Here is a 16,812-nt window from a genome sequence, read left to right as displayed (position 1 = left end):
TTTCCACGTTTAAGCTCCAGTTTAACCTTAAACTGGAGCTTAAACGTGTTCGACCTCCAGGGCTACCTTTCTCCATTTCCACGTTTAAGCTCCAGTTTAACCTTAAACTGGAGCTTAAACGTGTTCGACCTCCAGGGCTACCTTTCTCCATTTCCACGTTTAAGCTCCAGTTTAACCTTAAACTGGAGCTTAAACGTGTTCGACACCTCCAGGGCTACCTTTCTCCGCTTCCACGTTTAAGCTCCAGTTTAACCTTAAACTGGAGCTTAAACGTGTTCGACCTCCAGGATGGCTTTCTCTATTTCCACGTTTAAGCTCCAGTTTAACCTTAAACTGGAGCTTAAACGTGTTCGACCTCCAGGGCTGCATTTCCTATCTCCACGTTTAAGCTTCAGTTTAACCTTAAACTGAAGCTTAAACGTGTTCGACTACGTTACCCTCAAGGGCTGCCTTCTTCCATTTCCACGTTTAAGCTTCAGTTTAACCTTAAACTGAAGCTTAAACGTGCTTCCACAAAAGGCATCACTGGAAGTGTCTGGCGTTTAAGCTGCAGTTTAAGCTTAAACTGCAACTTAAACGCCACTATTGGAAAAGGTTTCTGGGCCAAAAATATTGCAGTTTAAGTTAGCTTTTGAGCACAAACATTAACTTAAACGTACTCTGGTATGAAACCCAATTGAATATCATGGTTTATGGGATTGGGCCTGAAGGATTGATGAGTCTGGAATTTCAATTTGTTGAGTCATGTGTCATTACTTGATTATCACTAAGTTGGCTCAATGAATGTTACAGAATGTGGATCAGCAGCCTCATCAAGATTATGGATCATAAACCCAAAGCAAAAGGAAAGCAGGGAGAGGCCTCAAAGCCCAAGAAACACAACAGAAGCTCAATATAGAAAGTGTATAAATAGGATAGAATTTAAGTTAGGAAGTACTTTACTTTTTCATTTTGGCTAGTTTTCATACCTTTGTAATTGAATTCAGAGCTATGACTCACTAAACCCCCTTTCATTGGGTTAGGGAGCTCTATTGTAATTCAATGAATCAATAATAGTTTATCTTCTTCTTCAATCTTTTCTCTTGAATTTTGTTAGAAAGCTTCTCGATCTAATTCCATTGGGTAGTTGTCTTGGGAAAGAAACTACCCATAATTGGAATCCTTCGGAACCTTGGGAAAGGAATGGAGGATTCATGCTAGAGAAGCTTTCTCACAGTGAATTGGATTGGGGTTTGGATGGATATTGTGACATGTAATCCTACCAAATTGTGGTTCATGAAACTGTGTGGTATAATCAGTGATCGAGCATCATCTCTTCTTATGAACATTTAAACCAAGGGATTGGGAATTTGTTTGTTTTTAGAGAGAATTGGTGAGCCAAGGGATTGGGATCCAATCATATAAGATTGCCAAGCAAAATTCAATGAACGCATTGGTTGAGGAAGAGATAAACATGTTTTGATTCGGAGATCTCAATATCTCCTATAACCCAATGAATTCCCCATCTCCGATTTTCACTTTCTCTTTACATTCTGCAACTCAATTCATGCAATCACCCCCATTCCCTTTTAATTTCAGCAATTTAGCTTCTGCTCTTTAATTCATGCAATTTAAGATTCCGCCATTTCAATTTCTTGCTATTTACGTTTCCCGCCAATTTTACATTCCGCAATTCTCATCTAATTCTTGATTCCGCTCAACTAAACACACTTCTAATCTGAATTGCTCATTCAACCAATCCTTGTGGGATTCGACCTCACTCTATTGTGAGTTTTTACTTGACGATAACCGGTGCACTTACCGGAAGGAATTTTGCCGATCGTGCAATTTCCTAAATCGTGGCATAACTAATTTATGCGCATCTAGAGCGATGAAGTTGGGTGGGAAAGCAGTCACAGAAATGCTTAAAACCCTTAGCAGCAACTTCATTCCAAAGAGAACTCAAGGATTCAAAGAACAGAGAAGTAAGTGGGAGACTAAGTTTGGTGTTCACACACCAACTTAAGACTCAGATACTTACCCACACATAGTTGAGCTAACCACTCAAGTGCTTGAGAAGCAAGCAACTTCATCACTCTTTAGATGCGCATAAACTAGTTATGCCACAATTTAGGAAATTGCACGATCGGCAAAATTCCTTCCGGCAAGTGTACCGGTTATCGTCAAGTAAAAACTCACAATAGAGTGAGGTCGAATCCCACAAGGATTGGTTGAATGAGCAATTCGGATTAGAAGTGTGTTTAGTTGAGCGGAATCAAGAATTAGATGAGAATTGCGGAATGTAAAATTGGCGGGAAACGTAAATAGCAAGAAATTGAAATGGCGGAATCTTAAATTGCATGAATTAAAGAGCAGAAGCTAAATTGCTGAAATTAAAAGGGAATGGGGGTGATTGCATGAATTGAGTTGCAGAATGTAAAGAGAAAGTGAAAATCGGAGATGGGGAATTCATTGGGTTATAGGAGATATTGAGATCTCCGAATCAAAACATGTTTATCTCTTCCTCAACCAATGCGTTCATTGAATTTTGCTTGGCAATCTTATATGATTGGATCCCAATCCCTTGGCTCACCAATTCTCTCTAAAAACAAACAAATTCCCAATCCCTTGCTTTAAATGTTCATAAGAAGAGATGATGCTCGATCACTGATTATACCACACAGTTTCATGAACCACAATTTGGTAGGATTACATGTCACAATATCCATCCAAACCCCAATCCAATTCACTGTGAGAAAGCTTCTCTAGCATGAATCCTCCATTCCTTTCCCAAGGTTCCGAAGGATTCCAATTATGGGTAGTTTCTTTCCCAAGACAACTACCCAATGGAATTAGATCGAGAAGCTTTCTAACAAAATTCAAGAGAAAAGATTGAAGAAGAAGATAAACTATTATTGATTCATTGAATTACAATAGAGCTCCCTAACCCAATGAAAGGGGGTTTAGTGAGTCATAGCTCTGAATTCAATTACAAAGGTATGAAAACTAGCCAAAATGAAAAAGTAAAGTACTTCCTAACTTAAATTCTATCCTATTTATACACTTTCTATATTGAGCTTCTGTTGTGTTTCTTGGGCTTTGAGGCCTCTCCCTGCTTTCCTTTTGCTTTGGGTTTATGATCCATAATCTTGATGAGGCTGCTGATCCACATTCTGTAACATTCATTGAGCCAACTTAGTGATAATCAAGTAATGACACATGACTCAACAAATTGAAATTCCAGACTCATCAATCCTTCAGGCCCAATCCCATAAACCATGATATTCAATTGGGTTTCATACCAGAGTACGTTTAAGTTAATGTTTGTGCTCAAAAGCTAACTTAAACTGCAATATTTTTGGCCCAGAAACCTTTTCCAATAGTGGCGTTTAAGTTGCAGTTTAAGCTTAAACTGCAGCTTAAACGCCAGACACTTCCAGTGATGCCTTTTGTGGAAGCACGTTTAAGCTTCAGTTTAAGGTTAAACTGAAGCTTAAACGTGGAAATGGAAGAAGGCAGCCCTGGAGGGTAACGTAGTCGAACACGTTTAAGCTTCAGTTTAAGGTTAAACTGAAGCTTAAACGTGGAGATAGGAAATGCAGCCCTGGAGGTCGAACATGTTTAAGCTCCAGTTTAAGGTTAAACTGGAGCTTAAACGTGGAAATAGAGAAAGCCATCCTGGAGGTCGAACACGTTTAAGCTCCAGTTTAAGGTTAAACTGGAGCTTAAACGTGGAAGCGGAGAAAGGTAGCCCTGGAGGTGTCGAACACGTTTAAGCTCCAGTTTAAGGTTAAACTGGAGCTTAAACGTGGAAATGGAGAAAGGTAGCCCTGGAGGTCGAACACGTTTAAGCTCCAGTTTAAGGTTAAACTGGAGCTTAAACGTGGAAATGGCTCCCTGGTGCATTTCCCATTTCTGGCGTTTAACTTCCAGTTTAAGGTTAAACTGGAGGTTAAACGCCACTTTCACCCTTTCCTCAGCTTTCATGATTTTGGCCGTTTAAGTTCCAGTTTAAGCTTAAACTGGAACTTAAACTCCACATGTGATATTCAAGCTTCCTTTATTGATTTTTGTTGCTTCCTTGCCTAGCCTCTTCTTCCCTGAAATCATCCAAACAACTGCATCAAAGTCTTGCAAATTTTCATGAGAATCTTCCATTCATAGCATTCAAGTAATATAACTAAAAACTCATGAAATTTGCATAAAAATCATACTGTTTGGATGGTTCATTGCTTTGTTATTCATTTAACCATTCTTGGTTACTTTAAGCTCAAGAAAGTGCATAAAACAACTAAAACTAACAGAAAAATGCTAGTGAAACTCGCCTAAGATGCCTTGGCATCAGTGGTTCATAGGCATATGGTGATTGTGGTTGACAACCACAATGAGCGTCACCACATCCATTAGGTTGGTATGCATTAGGAGTTGGATTGTACCCATAAGAAACCGGAGGAGGTTGTTGCCAAGAAGAGTGATCAATTCCTTGAGGCTCCTCCCATCTTTGATTGTTCCATCCTTGATGCATGTTGTCATTGTAATTCCCATTTCCTACAACATAATTTGAACCAAACTCATAGCCAAAGGGGTGAGAATTTATAGTAGCAATAGCAAATGAAAACAAAATCTAATAAGAAACAAAGAAAACCAAATCCTAAAACTAGCAAAACCTAACAAAGAAACAAAAGGCAAACATATTCACAATATTCACATATATACAATAACCAATAACAAGCACACATTATAATTCCCCAGCAACGGCACCAAAAACTTGAAAGAGCAAAACCATCGGCTTAGAATTTTCTTCTCGGTTAGAGGAAATAACTTCGTTGCAAGTATAGTTCCAAACCGACAAGTAATGCTCAATCAAAGTTTAATTTTTGGTTGTCCCAAGTCCAACCCAATAAAAATAACTGAAGGTATTAGTCTCGGGTCGTTCTCCCTAGGAATTGTAATCGAGTGCCTAATTATTGGTTATGAAGTTCAACGGGGCTGGGTTGATAAAACAAGAAATTAAAAAGGCAACAAAAGTAAAGCAAACAATTAAATAAAGCAAGTAATAAAGAGAGACATTCATGGCAAGAATTGAGAATATAGGCTTTCTATCCTAGTCATTAATCATCATACAATGATTAACAAGAGCTAATCCCATTTAGTCATCTCCAACAATGGAAGAAGGTATAATTTTATCTTCACATGAGAGAAAGTCAAATAAGACTAGTTAATCACAATCCAAAAGTCCTAATCAACTTACTAATTGAATTAGCAAGAGATTAGAGTAAATGGAAACAATATTAACTAACAACTCTAGATCACCAATCTAAATTGGGTATTAATGACTCAAGATTGCCCAATTTCCCTTTCCAAGCCAAGAATGCTCAAAAAGTTACTCTAACATCCAACCAAGCATTTTGTCAAACACTTGGAAGGTATAAAAGGAAAGCATCATAAAATTACAAGAATAATAAAATCTACAACTACCCAGAGCAAGAAAATAACAATAAAAGATCAATTAAACATCAAAGAAACATAAAACATAAATTGCATTAAAAGGAAATCCAAATCCAACAAGAGTGCATCAACATAAAAGAGGCATAAAAGGGGAAATTGACAAGAGAACTAAGAAGAATAAAGATGTAAGAACAAGAAATTATAAAGAAAACTATATGAGAGCAAGAAATTAAACCTAAATCTAAGATGAAATTAACCTAAAACCCTAATTCTAGAGAGAAGCTTTCTCTCTCTAGAAAACTACCTACAACATGATGCTAACCTAATCTAATTGCTCCCCCTTGTCCAATCTTCAATTCTGCATGAAATAGCCTCAGAAATGAGTTGGATTTGGGCCTGGGAAGCTCAGAAATTGCCTCCAGCGTATTCACTTTAATGAGGTCACGGCTGATTGTGACGTGTACGCATGGGTCACGCATACACGTCGACTGGACGACCTCTTCTTCACGCGTACGCGTCGCTCTAAGCACTCCAAATCCTTATTTTTCTATGAATTCTCCATCTCGCATGTTTTTCTCTTCACCTATTTGATCTATTCCTTGCCCTTTCAATCCTGAATTCACAAATAAACATATAAAGGCATCGAGTGGAATTAAAGGTGAATTAAAATTGGTAAATTTAAGGCATAAAAAGCATGTTTTTACGCTTAAGCACAAATTTAAGGAGAATTAAAAAACAATGCTATTTCATTGAATAAATGTGAGATAAGTTGATAAAATCCCATAAATTAAGCATATGATAAACTTCAAAATTGGGGTTTATCATGTTGTCTTGGGATAGAGACAAGACAAGCTTATGCACGTCATTTACTATGCTAGTCGTGTACTAAATGATGCTTAAAAGAATTATACAACTATAGAAAAGGAATTACTGGCAGTTGTGTATGCATTTGATAAGTTTAAATCCTACTTAATTGGTTCCAAGGTTATTGTTTATACTGACCATGCTGCTCTTAAGTACCTTCTAACCAAGCAGGATTCTAAACCAAGACTGATCAGGTGGGTTTGAATTTGATTGAATGTAAATTGGTGAATTTGGTTTATTTGGGGTCAATTTGATAGATGAAAATGAATTTGGCTTGTGAACCTTGGAAAAAAATTAGTGATTTCTGTTCTTAGGTAAAACCCGATTTTTGACCAACTTTGGCGGTCCGTAATTCGGCCATCGAAGTTGGAAATTCTTCAAAACTAGATTTTTATGAAAGTTCATTCAACAATCTTTCCAACGATACAAGAATGGTTGAAAACGGAATTTTGTGGAAAAACTTATGAGGTTTTGAAAATTGGACTGAAAAACTTATTTCTGCAACATATCAATTTTTTTGTTTTCTGATATGGATGCGTACGCGTCTCTGGACATGCATACACAGACGTTCCCCTCTGCCAAGTGCCCTTTGTATGCGGACACTGCTTGCGTACGCAATATGGTCCAAAATCCGTGTATGCATACGCGGGCCTTTTGCATGCGTACGTACGCACTCAGATCTTCATCTTGTGCGTACGCACACTACATGTATGCGGACGCACACTTTCTAGAATTTGGAATAAAAGTGTTTTTATGACTTTTAACTATTCTTTTGGTCTTCTAAACCTTTATAAACTTCGATACGAGTCAAGAGACGGTGGAATTAAGGATGGAAAAGTTAGGGATAAAGCCAAATGAGTTGAGTTAGTAAAATTGAGAAAAAGAAACAAGAGGTTAAGTGAGAACGATGATGATTATGAGATTGTTAATGAGAGTGATGATGATTATGCGATTGATAATGAGAATGATGATGCTTATGAGATTGATAATGAGAATGATGATGCTTATGATATTGATAATGAGAATAATGATAAATATGAGATTGACGATGAGAATGATAATGATTATGAGATTGATCTTGAATATGAACCTAATTGTGATGCACCTGCCTGGGTAGATGCAGTGGAGTGATTTCGCTTGCTCCGAGATATGGTGAGATATACCTGCTTGGGTAGATACAGTAGAGTAATTTTGCTTGCTCCGAGATGTGGTGAGATATACCTGCCTGGGTAGGTGCAGTGGAATTGATCCACTTGCTCTGGGTTTGGTTTGAGTCTCCTAGGGTAGATGCAGTGGTTAGCCCCTACTTGCTCCCAGTCAAGAATGATTTGAGACTTGAGAAATTATCTGAGTTTCAGATTTCCTAGGTAGATGCAGTGGGTCAGCTCCACTTGCTCTAGGTTGAGATCCGAGATTCTGTTGACCCTGTGTCGTAAGTGTGGCCGGACTCTTAGACCTTTCCAGATGAGCTCTCCCCCATGGATATTTTTATTTTGAATCATTATGATTTTGAGCTTAGGGATGCGCGCTCGTAGGGACTGTCCAATGGTTAGATACCAGGACATGTCAGGTTGGCTATATAACCGACAGATGATATCATCAGGCATAGGGCAGGCATACATCATTTGCATATGTTTGATTTGTTTGGCTTTGCCTAGTTGTTTTGGTTTGTTTAACTGTATTTGCCATACTATGTGACTATGTGCTATTTGCCTTACCTGAATATACTTGTGTATTATTTGTCTGCATTACATGTGTTTGTACAACTGAGAGGTCCTTCATGCTGGTATCGGTTGACGCTGAGGGCTATTCTTGTTGAAATGAAATGATAAGATGATTGATTAATAATGATGAATATTAAATGAGATGATTTGAGTTCTCTGGGTAGATGCGGTGAAGTGATTTCACTTGCTCTAGGTGAAGATATGAGATATTGATATAGAATTACTGAGACAATAACTGGTGATAGTTTTGTTTATGATTCTGGATTCTGTTATGTTGGAGAATTGGAAAGTTGGGAAAGATTTGAAAGATGAATTAGATTTAGTATTCCCTTATGACAGTTGCCTATTTATGGATTAGTGAAAACCTAGGATGAATAGTTGATGAAAGGAAGTTTAGGATGCTTAGTGAGTTTTTATTATAGTGCATTGTATTTATTTGGCACTTTTACCGTACCAGAAATCCATGGGTTCGAGGTTCTCATTCTGTATATATCTTTTGCTTCCCAGACACATGTTTAGGTGCTCAGAAGTGAGCTATGGTTCATCTGAGAGATAGCGAAGACCTTATATTCTCTGCTTTATATTTTGTATTGATCTCCTTTGGGACTTGCCTATAGAGGCCTCTTTGTATCATTTAGGAGAGACTAGGAAATACTGTTGTCAACTACTTTTATACTGTAATCTAGTCGGCCTAAACTTCGCGGGTCGCAACTAGTGGCTATTTACTTATGTTGTATATCTATACTTTGTCTTATTCTTACTCTTCTTTATGGCTTTATCTTCGTATCATTTTCGATTTACGCTTTGCCTTTTATTTTTCGATACGTGAGTGTTACGACTTCCCGATTTTATTTTCACTCTCTTCAGGCTTCTCGATTAATCTTTCTTTTTTTTAATTGTAATTAAGTATTATAATCTACTTGAGAGTTGTACCTCCTTATTATCATTGACTTATGACTCGAGCATAAGGATTTAAATATTAGGGTGTTACATTATAGTATCAGAACAGTTCATTCTTGTGAGCCTGAGGGATGGAACTACTTATGCTTCAATGCATACTCTGAGTCTATGCTGTGCTAGTTAGGGTATCTAACTGATACATCTAGCATGAAATTCATGAGCATACCTTTGTTAAATTGAAGCATTTAACTTGGGATATTGAGATTGATCACCGATGAGCGGATAATTTATACGCTTTTTGGCATTGTTTTTAGTATGTTTTTAGTAGGATCTAGTTACTTTTAGGGATGTTTTTATTAGTTTTTATGTTAAATTCACATTTCTGGACTTTACTATGAGTTTGTATGTTTTTTGTGATTTCAGGTACTTTCTGGCTGAAATTGAGGGACTTGAGCAAAAATCAGATTCAGAGGTTGAAGAAGGACTGCTGATGCTGTTGGATTCTGACATCCCTGCACTCAAAGTGGATTTTCTGGAGCTACAGAACTCAAAATGGCTCGCTTTCAATTGAGTTGGAAAGTAGACATCAAGGGCTTTCCAGCAATATATAATAGTTCATACTTTGGCCGAGTTTAGATGACGCAAAAGGGCGTTGAACGCTAGTTCTACACTGAAGTCTGGAGTTAAACGCCAGAAACACGTCACAAACCAGAGTTGAACGCCAGAAACACGTTACAAACTGGCGTTCAACTCCAAGAATGATCTCTCCACGTGTAAACTTCAAACTCATCCCAAGCACACACCAAGTGGGCCCCGGAAGTGGATTTATGCATCAATTACTTACTTCTGTAAACCCTAGTAACTAGTTTAGTATAAATAGGAATTTTTACTATTGTATTAGACATCTTATGATTTTTAATTCATCTTTAGATCATATTGATCACGTTGGGGGCTGGCCTCTCGGCCATGCCTGAACCTTCATCTCTTATGTATTTTTAACGGTAGAGTTTCTACACTCCATAGATTAAGGTGTGGAGCTCTGCTGTTCCTCACGAATTAATGCAAAGTACTACTGTTTCTCTATTCAATTCAACTTATTCCGCTTCTAAGATATCCATTCGCACTTCTATATGAATGTGATGAATGTGACAATCATCATCATTCCCTTACGAACGCGTGCCTAACAACCACTTCCGTTCCACCTTAGATTGAATGAATATCTCTTGGATCTCTTAATCAGAATCTTCGTGGTATAAGCTAGATTGATGGCGGCATTCATGAGAATCCGGAAAGTATAAACCTTGTCTGTGGTATTCCAAGTAGGATTCAGGGATTGAATGACTGTGACGAACTTCAAACTCGCGAGTGCTGGGCGTAGTGACAAACGCAAAAGGAGGGTGAATCCTATTCCAGTATGATCGAGAACCTCAGATGATTAGCCGTGCTGTGACAGAGCATTTGGACCTTTTTCACAAGAGGATGGGATGTAGCCATTGACAACGGTGATGCCCTTACATAAAGTTTACCATGGAAAGGAGTAGGTGATTGGATGAAGATAGCAGGAAAGCAGAAGTTCAGAAGAACGAAAGCATCTCTATACGCTTATCTGAAATTCTCACCAATGAATTACATAAGTATTTCTATCTTTACTTTCTATTTATTTAGTATTTATTTTCGAAAACTCCATAACCATTTGATATCCGCCTGACTGATATTTACAAGGTGACCATAGCTTGCTTCATACCAACAATCTCCGTGGGATCGACCCTTACTCACGTAAGGTTTTATTACTTGGACGACCCAGTGCACTTGCTGGTTAGTTGTGCGAAGTTGTGAAGTTATGTTTGGACCATGGTATTGTGCACCAGTTGTTGGCGCCATTGCCAAGGAGAGAACGAACAACAAATTTTACAACCTCAGAGTAACAATTTCGCATACCAAGTTTTTGGCGCCATTGCCGGGGATTGTTCGAGTTTTCGGCAAGCTTTTGGTCCGGTAACATCAGTGCCAAATTTTCGGTCCGGCAACAACACCAAGTTTTTAGCACCGTTGCCGGGGATTGTTCGAGTTTGGACAACTGACGGTTCATCTTGTTGCTCAGATTAGGTAATTTTCTTCTTATTTTATTTTCAAAAAGTTTTCAAAAATTTTTCAAAAAAAATATTTTCTTTTTTTTTTGTTTTTCAATTAATTTTTGAAAAAAAAAATATATATAAATCTTTTCAAAAATATAATATTCTTCAGAATTTTTAAGAATGAATTCTAGAGTTTCATGAAGCATGTGAAGCCTAGCTGGCTGTAAAGTCATGTCTAAATTCTTTTGGACTGGGGCTTTCAACCCAACATTATCAAGAGCAAGCTAGTTGTTGCTAATCCATCAGCTGCTGTATGCTTGATTTGTCACTTAAAGCTTGGCTGGCCATTGGCCATGTTTAGTGTTTTGGACCGGAGCTTTCATTGAAAGCTTGGCTGGCTAGTGAGCCATGTCTAATTCCTGGACTGAAGCTTTAGACTAAGAATGCAAGATTCCTGGAATTCATATTAAAAATTTTGGAATCCTTATTTTTCTTTTTCAAATTAATTTTCAAAAAATACCAACAAAAAATTAGAAAATCATAAAAATAAAAAAAAATATTTCATGTTTCTTATTTGAGTTTTGAGTCAATTTTAAGTTTGGTGTCAATTGCATGTTTTAAAGTTTGCATAAAATTTTCGAAAAAATTCATGCATTCATAGTGTTTTTCATGATCTTCAAGTTGTTCTTGGTAAGTCTTCTTGTTTGATCTTGATGTTTTCTTGTTTTGTGTCTTTTCTTGTTTTTCATGTGCATTTTTGCATTCATAGTGTCTGAACATGAAAGATTTATAAGTTTGGTGTCTTGCATATTTTCTTTGCATTGAAAATTTTTCAAAAATATATTCTTGATGTTCATCATGACCTTCAAAGTGTTCTTGGTGTTCATCTTGACATTCATAGCATTCTTGCATGCATTCATTGTTTTGATCCATAACTTTCATGCATTGAGTCTTTTTCATGTTTTTCTCTTTCATCATTAAAAATTCAAAAATCAAAAAAATATCTTTCCCTTTTTCACTCATAAATTTCGAAAATTTGAGTTGACTTTTTCAAAACTTTTTAAAACTTAGTTGTTTCTTTTGAGTCAAATCAAATTTTCAATTTAAAAATCTTATCTTTTTCAAATCTTTTTCAAAAATCATATCTTTTCCATTTCTTTTTATTTATTTTCGAAAATTTCAAAAATCTTTTTCAAAATATTTTCAAAATCTTTTTCTTATTTTTATATCATATTTTCGAAAATCACATCATCAATTAATGTTTTGATTCAAAAAATTTCGAGTTTGTTACTTACTTGTTAAGAAATATTCAAACTTTAAATTCTAGAATCATATCTTGTGATCTCTTGTGAGTTAAGTCATTAATTATGATTTTAAAAATCAAATCTTTTTCAAAACTAATTCTAATCATATCTTCCTATCATATCTTTTTTTTTTAAATCTTATCTTTTTCAAAAATTTGACTTTCAAATATCTTTTCTAACTTCTTATCTTCTTATCTTTTCAAAATTGATTTTCAAATCTTTTTCAACTAACTAATTAACTTTTTGTTTGTTTTTTATCTTTTTCAAAACTACCTAACTAACTCTCTCTCTCTCTAATTTTCGAAAATATCTTCCCTCTTTTTCAAAAATTCTTTTTAATTAAATAGTTATTTCAATTTTCAATTTTAATTTGATTTCATTCCTAATTTTCGAAAATCACTAACCCCTTTTCAAAATTTTATTTTCGAAAATCCTCCCTCTCTCTCATCTCCTTCTATTTATTTATTTATTTACTAACACTTCTCTTCATCTCAAATCACTGCTCCTATCCTCACTCTTCTGTTTGGATTCTCCTTTCTTTTCTCTCTTCTACTCTTCTTTTCTTCTACTCACACAAGGGAACCTCTATACTGTGGTAAAAAGGATCCCTATTATTATTATTTTTCTGTTCCCTCTTTTTCATATGAGCAGGAGCAAGGACAAGAATATTTTTGTTAAAGCAGACCCTGAATCTGAAAGGACTCTGAAGAGGAAACTAAGAGAAGCTAAAATACAACAATCCAGAGATAACCTTACAGAAATTTTCAAACAGGAAGAAGAGATGGTAGCCGAATAATAATAATGCAAGGAGGATGCTTGGTGACTTTAATACACCTAATTCCAATTTATACGGAAGAAGCATCTCCATCCCTACCATTGGAGCAAACAATTTTGAGCTAAAACCTCAATTAGTTTCTCTGATGCAACAAAACTGCAAGTTTTATGGACTTCCATCTGAAGATCCTTTTCAGTTCTTAACTGAATTCTTGCAGATATGTGATACTGTTAAGACTAATGGAGTAGATCCTGAAGTCTACAGGCTCATGCTTTTCCCGTTTGTTGTAAGAGACAGAGCTAGAGTGTGGTTGGGCCCTCAAGTCTCAACCCAAATATAGCCTGAACTCTTGGGATAAGTTGGTCACGGCTTTCTTAGCCAAGTTCTTTCCTTCTCAAAGGCTGAGCAAGCTTAGAGTGGATGTTCAAACCTTCAGATAGAAAGAAGGTGAATCCCTCTATGAAGCTTGGGAGAGATACAAGCAACTGACCAAAAAGTGTCCTTCTGACATGCTTTCAGAATGGACCATCTTGGATATATTCTATGATGGTCTGCCTGAATTAGCTAAGATGTCATTGGATACTTCTGCAGGTGAATCTATTCACCTAAAGAAAATGCCTGCAGAAGCTCAAGAACTCATTGACATAATTGCTAATAACCAGTTCATGTACACTTCTGAGAGGAATCCTGTGAGTAATGAGATGCCTCAGAAGAAGGGAGTTCTTGAAATTGATACTCTGAATGCCATATTGGCTCAGAATAAAATATTGACTCAGCAAGTCAATATGATTTCTCAGAGTCTGAATGGAATGCAAGCTGCATCCAACAGTATTCAAGAGGCATCTTCTGAAGAAGAAGCTTATGATCCTAAAAACCCTGTAATAGCAAAGGTGAATTACATGGGTGAAGCATATGGAAACACCTATAATCCCTCATGGAGAAATCACCTAAATCTCTCATGGAAGGATCAACAAAAGCCTCAACAAGGCTTTAATAATGGTGGAAGAAACAGGTTTAACAATAGTAAACCTTTTCCATCATCTTCTCAGCAACAGACAGAGAACTCTGAACAAAATACCTCTAATTTAGCAAACTTAGTCTCTGATCTGTCCAAGGCCACTGTAAGTTTCATGAATGAAACAAGGTCCTCAATTAGAAATTTGGAGGCACAACTGGGCCAGCTGAGTAAGAAGATCACTGAAACTCCTCCTAGTGCTCTCCCAAGTAATACAGAAGAAAATCCAAAAGGAGAGTGCAAGGCCATTGATATAACCATCATGGCCGAATCCAAGGAGGAAGGGGGGACGTGAATCCCAAGGAGGAAGACCTCCTGGGACGTCCAGTGATCAACAAGGAGTTTCCCTTTGAGGAACCAAAGGACTCTGAGGCTCGTCTAGAGACCATAGAGATTCCATTAAACCTCCTTACGCCATTCATAAGCTCTGAAGAGTACTCTTCTTCTGAAGAGAATGAAGATGTTACTGAAGAGCAAGTTGCCAAGTTCCTTGGTGCAATCATGAAGCTGAATGCCAATTTATTTGGTAATGAGACTTGGGGAGATGAACCTCCCCTGTTCACCAATGAACTAAATGCATTGGATCAACTGAGATTGCCTCAGAAGAAACAGGATCCTGGAAAGTTCCTAATACCTTGTACCATAGGCACCATGACCTTTGAAAAGGCTCTATGTGATCTGGGGTCAGGAATAAACCTCATGCCACTCTCTGTAATGGAGAAACTGGGAATCTTTGAGGTACAAGCTGCTAAAATCTCATTAGAGATGGCAGACAATTCCAGAAAACAAGCTTATGGACAAGTAGAAGACATATTAGTGAAGGTTGAAGGCCTTTATATCCCTGCTGGTTTCATAATCCTAGATACTGGGAAGGATGAGGATGAATCCATCATCCTTGGAAGACCCTTCCTAGCCACAGCAAGAGCTGTGATTGATGTTGACAGAGGTGAACTAGTCCTTCAATTAAATGAGAACTCCCTTGTGTTTAAAACTCAAGGACATCCTTCTGTAAACATGGAAAAGAGGCACAGTAAGCTTCTCTCAAAACAGAGTCAACCAGAGCCCCCACAGTCAAACTCTAAGTTTGGTGTTGGGAGGCCACAACCAAACTCTAAGTTTGGTGTTGAACTCCCATATCCAAACTCTAAGTTTGGTGTTGGGGAGTCTCAACAATGCTCTGAACATCTGTGAGGCTCCATGAGAGCCCACTGTCAAGCTATTGACATTAAAGAAGCGCTTGTTGGGAGGCAACCCAATTTTTATTTATCTAATTTTATTTTTATTTTTGTTGTTCTTTCATGTTTTATTAGGTTCATGATCATGTGGACTCACAAAATAAATATAAAAATTGAAAATGGAATCAAAAACAGCAGAAGAAAAATCACACCCTAGAGGAGGATCTTACTGCCGTTTAAACGCCAGTAAGGAGCATCTGGCTGGCGTTCAACGCCAGAACAGAGCATGGATCTGGCGTTGAACGCCAGAAACAAGCAGCATCCTGGCGTTCAGATGCCAGAAATGCACACTGAGGAAGAGCTGGCGCTGAATGCCAGAAACAAGCATCTGGCTGGCGTTCAACGCCAGAAATATGCTGCATCTAGGCGCTGAACGCCCAGAACAAGCATCAATTCGGCGTTTAAATGCCAGAATTGCATGCAAGGGCATTTTACATGCCGAATTGGTGCAAGGATGCAATTCCTTGACACCTCAGGATCTGTGGACCCTACAGGATCAACTCAGCATCTGTGGACCCCACAGGATCCCCACCTACCACCACTCACTCTCTTCCCTCTTCTCAATGTTCATCCTCTCTTCCCAATAAATACTCTTCCCCAAAACCCTTCACCAATCACCTCAAGCTCTCTTCCCTATTACCTATTCACCACTCACATCCACCCACTCTTCCCCATAAACCTACTTCATACACCCCACCTACCTTCAAAATTCAAAATCACTTTTCCACCCAAACCCTCCCCATATGGCCAAACCTTAACCCCCCCTCCCTTCCCTATATAAAGCCCTCCATTCTTCTTCAATTTCACACAACACAACCCTTTCCTCCTCTTCTTGGCCGAATACACCTCTCCCTCCTATCCTCCATTTCTTCTTCTTCATCTATTCTTTCTTCTCTTGCTCGAGGGCGAGCAATATTCTAAGTTTGGTGTGGTTAAAGCATAACTTTTTGTTTTTCCATTACCATTGATGGCACCTAAGACCGGAGAATCCTCTAAAAAAGGAAAAGGGAAGACAAAAGCTTCCACCTCCGAGCCATGGGAGATGGAAAAATTCATCTCCAAAGCTCATCAAGACCACTTCTATGATGTTGTGGCCAAGAAGAAGGTGATCCCCGAGGTTCCTTTCAAGCTCAAGAGAAATGAGTATCCGGAAATCCGACATGAAATCCAAAGAAGAGGTTGGGAAGTTCTAACAAAACCCATCCAACAAGTCGGAATTCTAATGGTTCAAGAGTTCTATGCTAATGCATAGATCACTAGGAACCATGATCAAAGTAAGAACCTGAACCCAAAGAATTATCTCACCATGGTTCGGGGAAAATACTTAGATTTTAGTCCGGAAAATGTGAGGTTGGCGTTTGACTTGTCTATGATGCAAGAAGATGCACGCCCCTACACTAGAAGGGTCAACTTTGATCAAAGGTTGGACCAAGTCCTCATGGACATATGTGTGGAAAGAGCTCAATGGAAGATTGACTCAAAAGGCAAACCAG

General features: G+C 37.7%; 1 non-coding gene across 1 annotated transcript; it reads right to left on the bottom strand.

Moving 5' to 3' along the window:
• Positions 1-13,476: 13,476 nt before the first annotated feature.
• Positions 13,477-13,584, bottom strand: LOC148574735 (small nucleolar RNA R71). The gene has a single exon (XR_015906279.1). It is a non-coding gene; the product is annotated as a small nucleolar RNA R71 (small nucleolar RNA).
• Between the last annotated feature and the right edge of the window lie 3,228 nt (positions 13,585-16,812).

Source organism: Arachis ipaensis, chromosome B2 (genome assembly GCF_059453495.1).
Source record: "Arachis ipaensis isolate K30076 ecotype BB chromosome B2, ASM5945349v1, whole genome shotgun sequence".
Classification (NCBI taxonomy): domain Eukaryota; kingdom Viridiplantae; phylum Streptophyta; class Magnoliopsida; order Fabales; family Fabaceae; genus Arachis; species Arachis ipaensis.
This window is presented reverse-complemented; position numbering and strand designations above follow the sequence as displayed.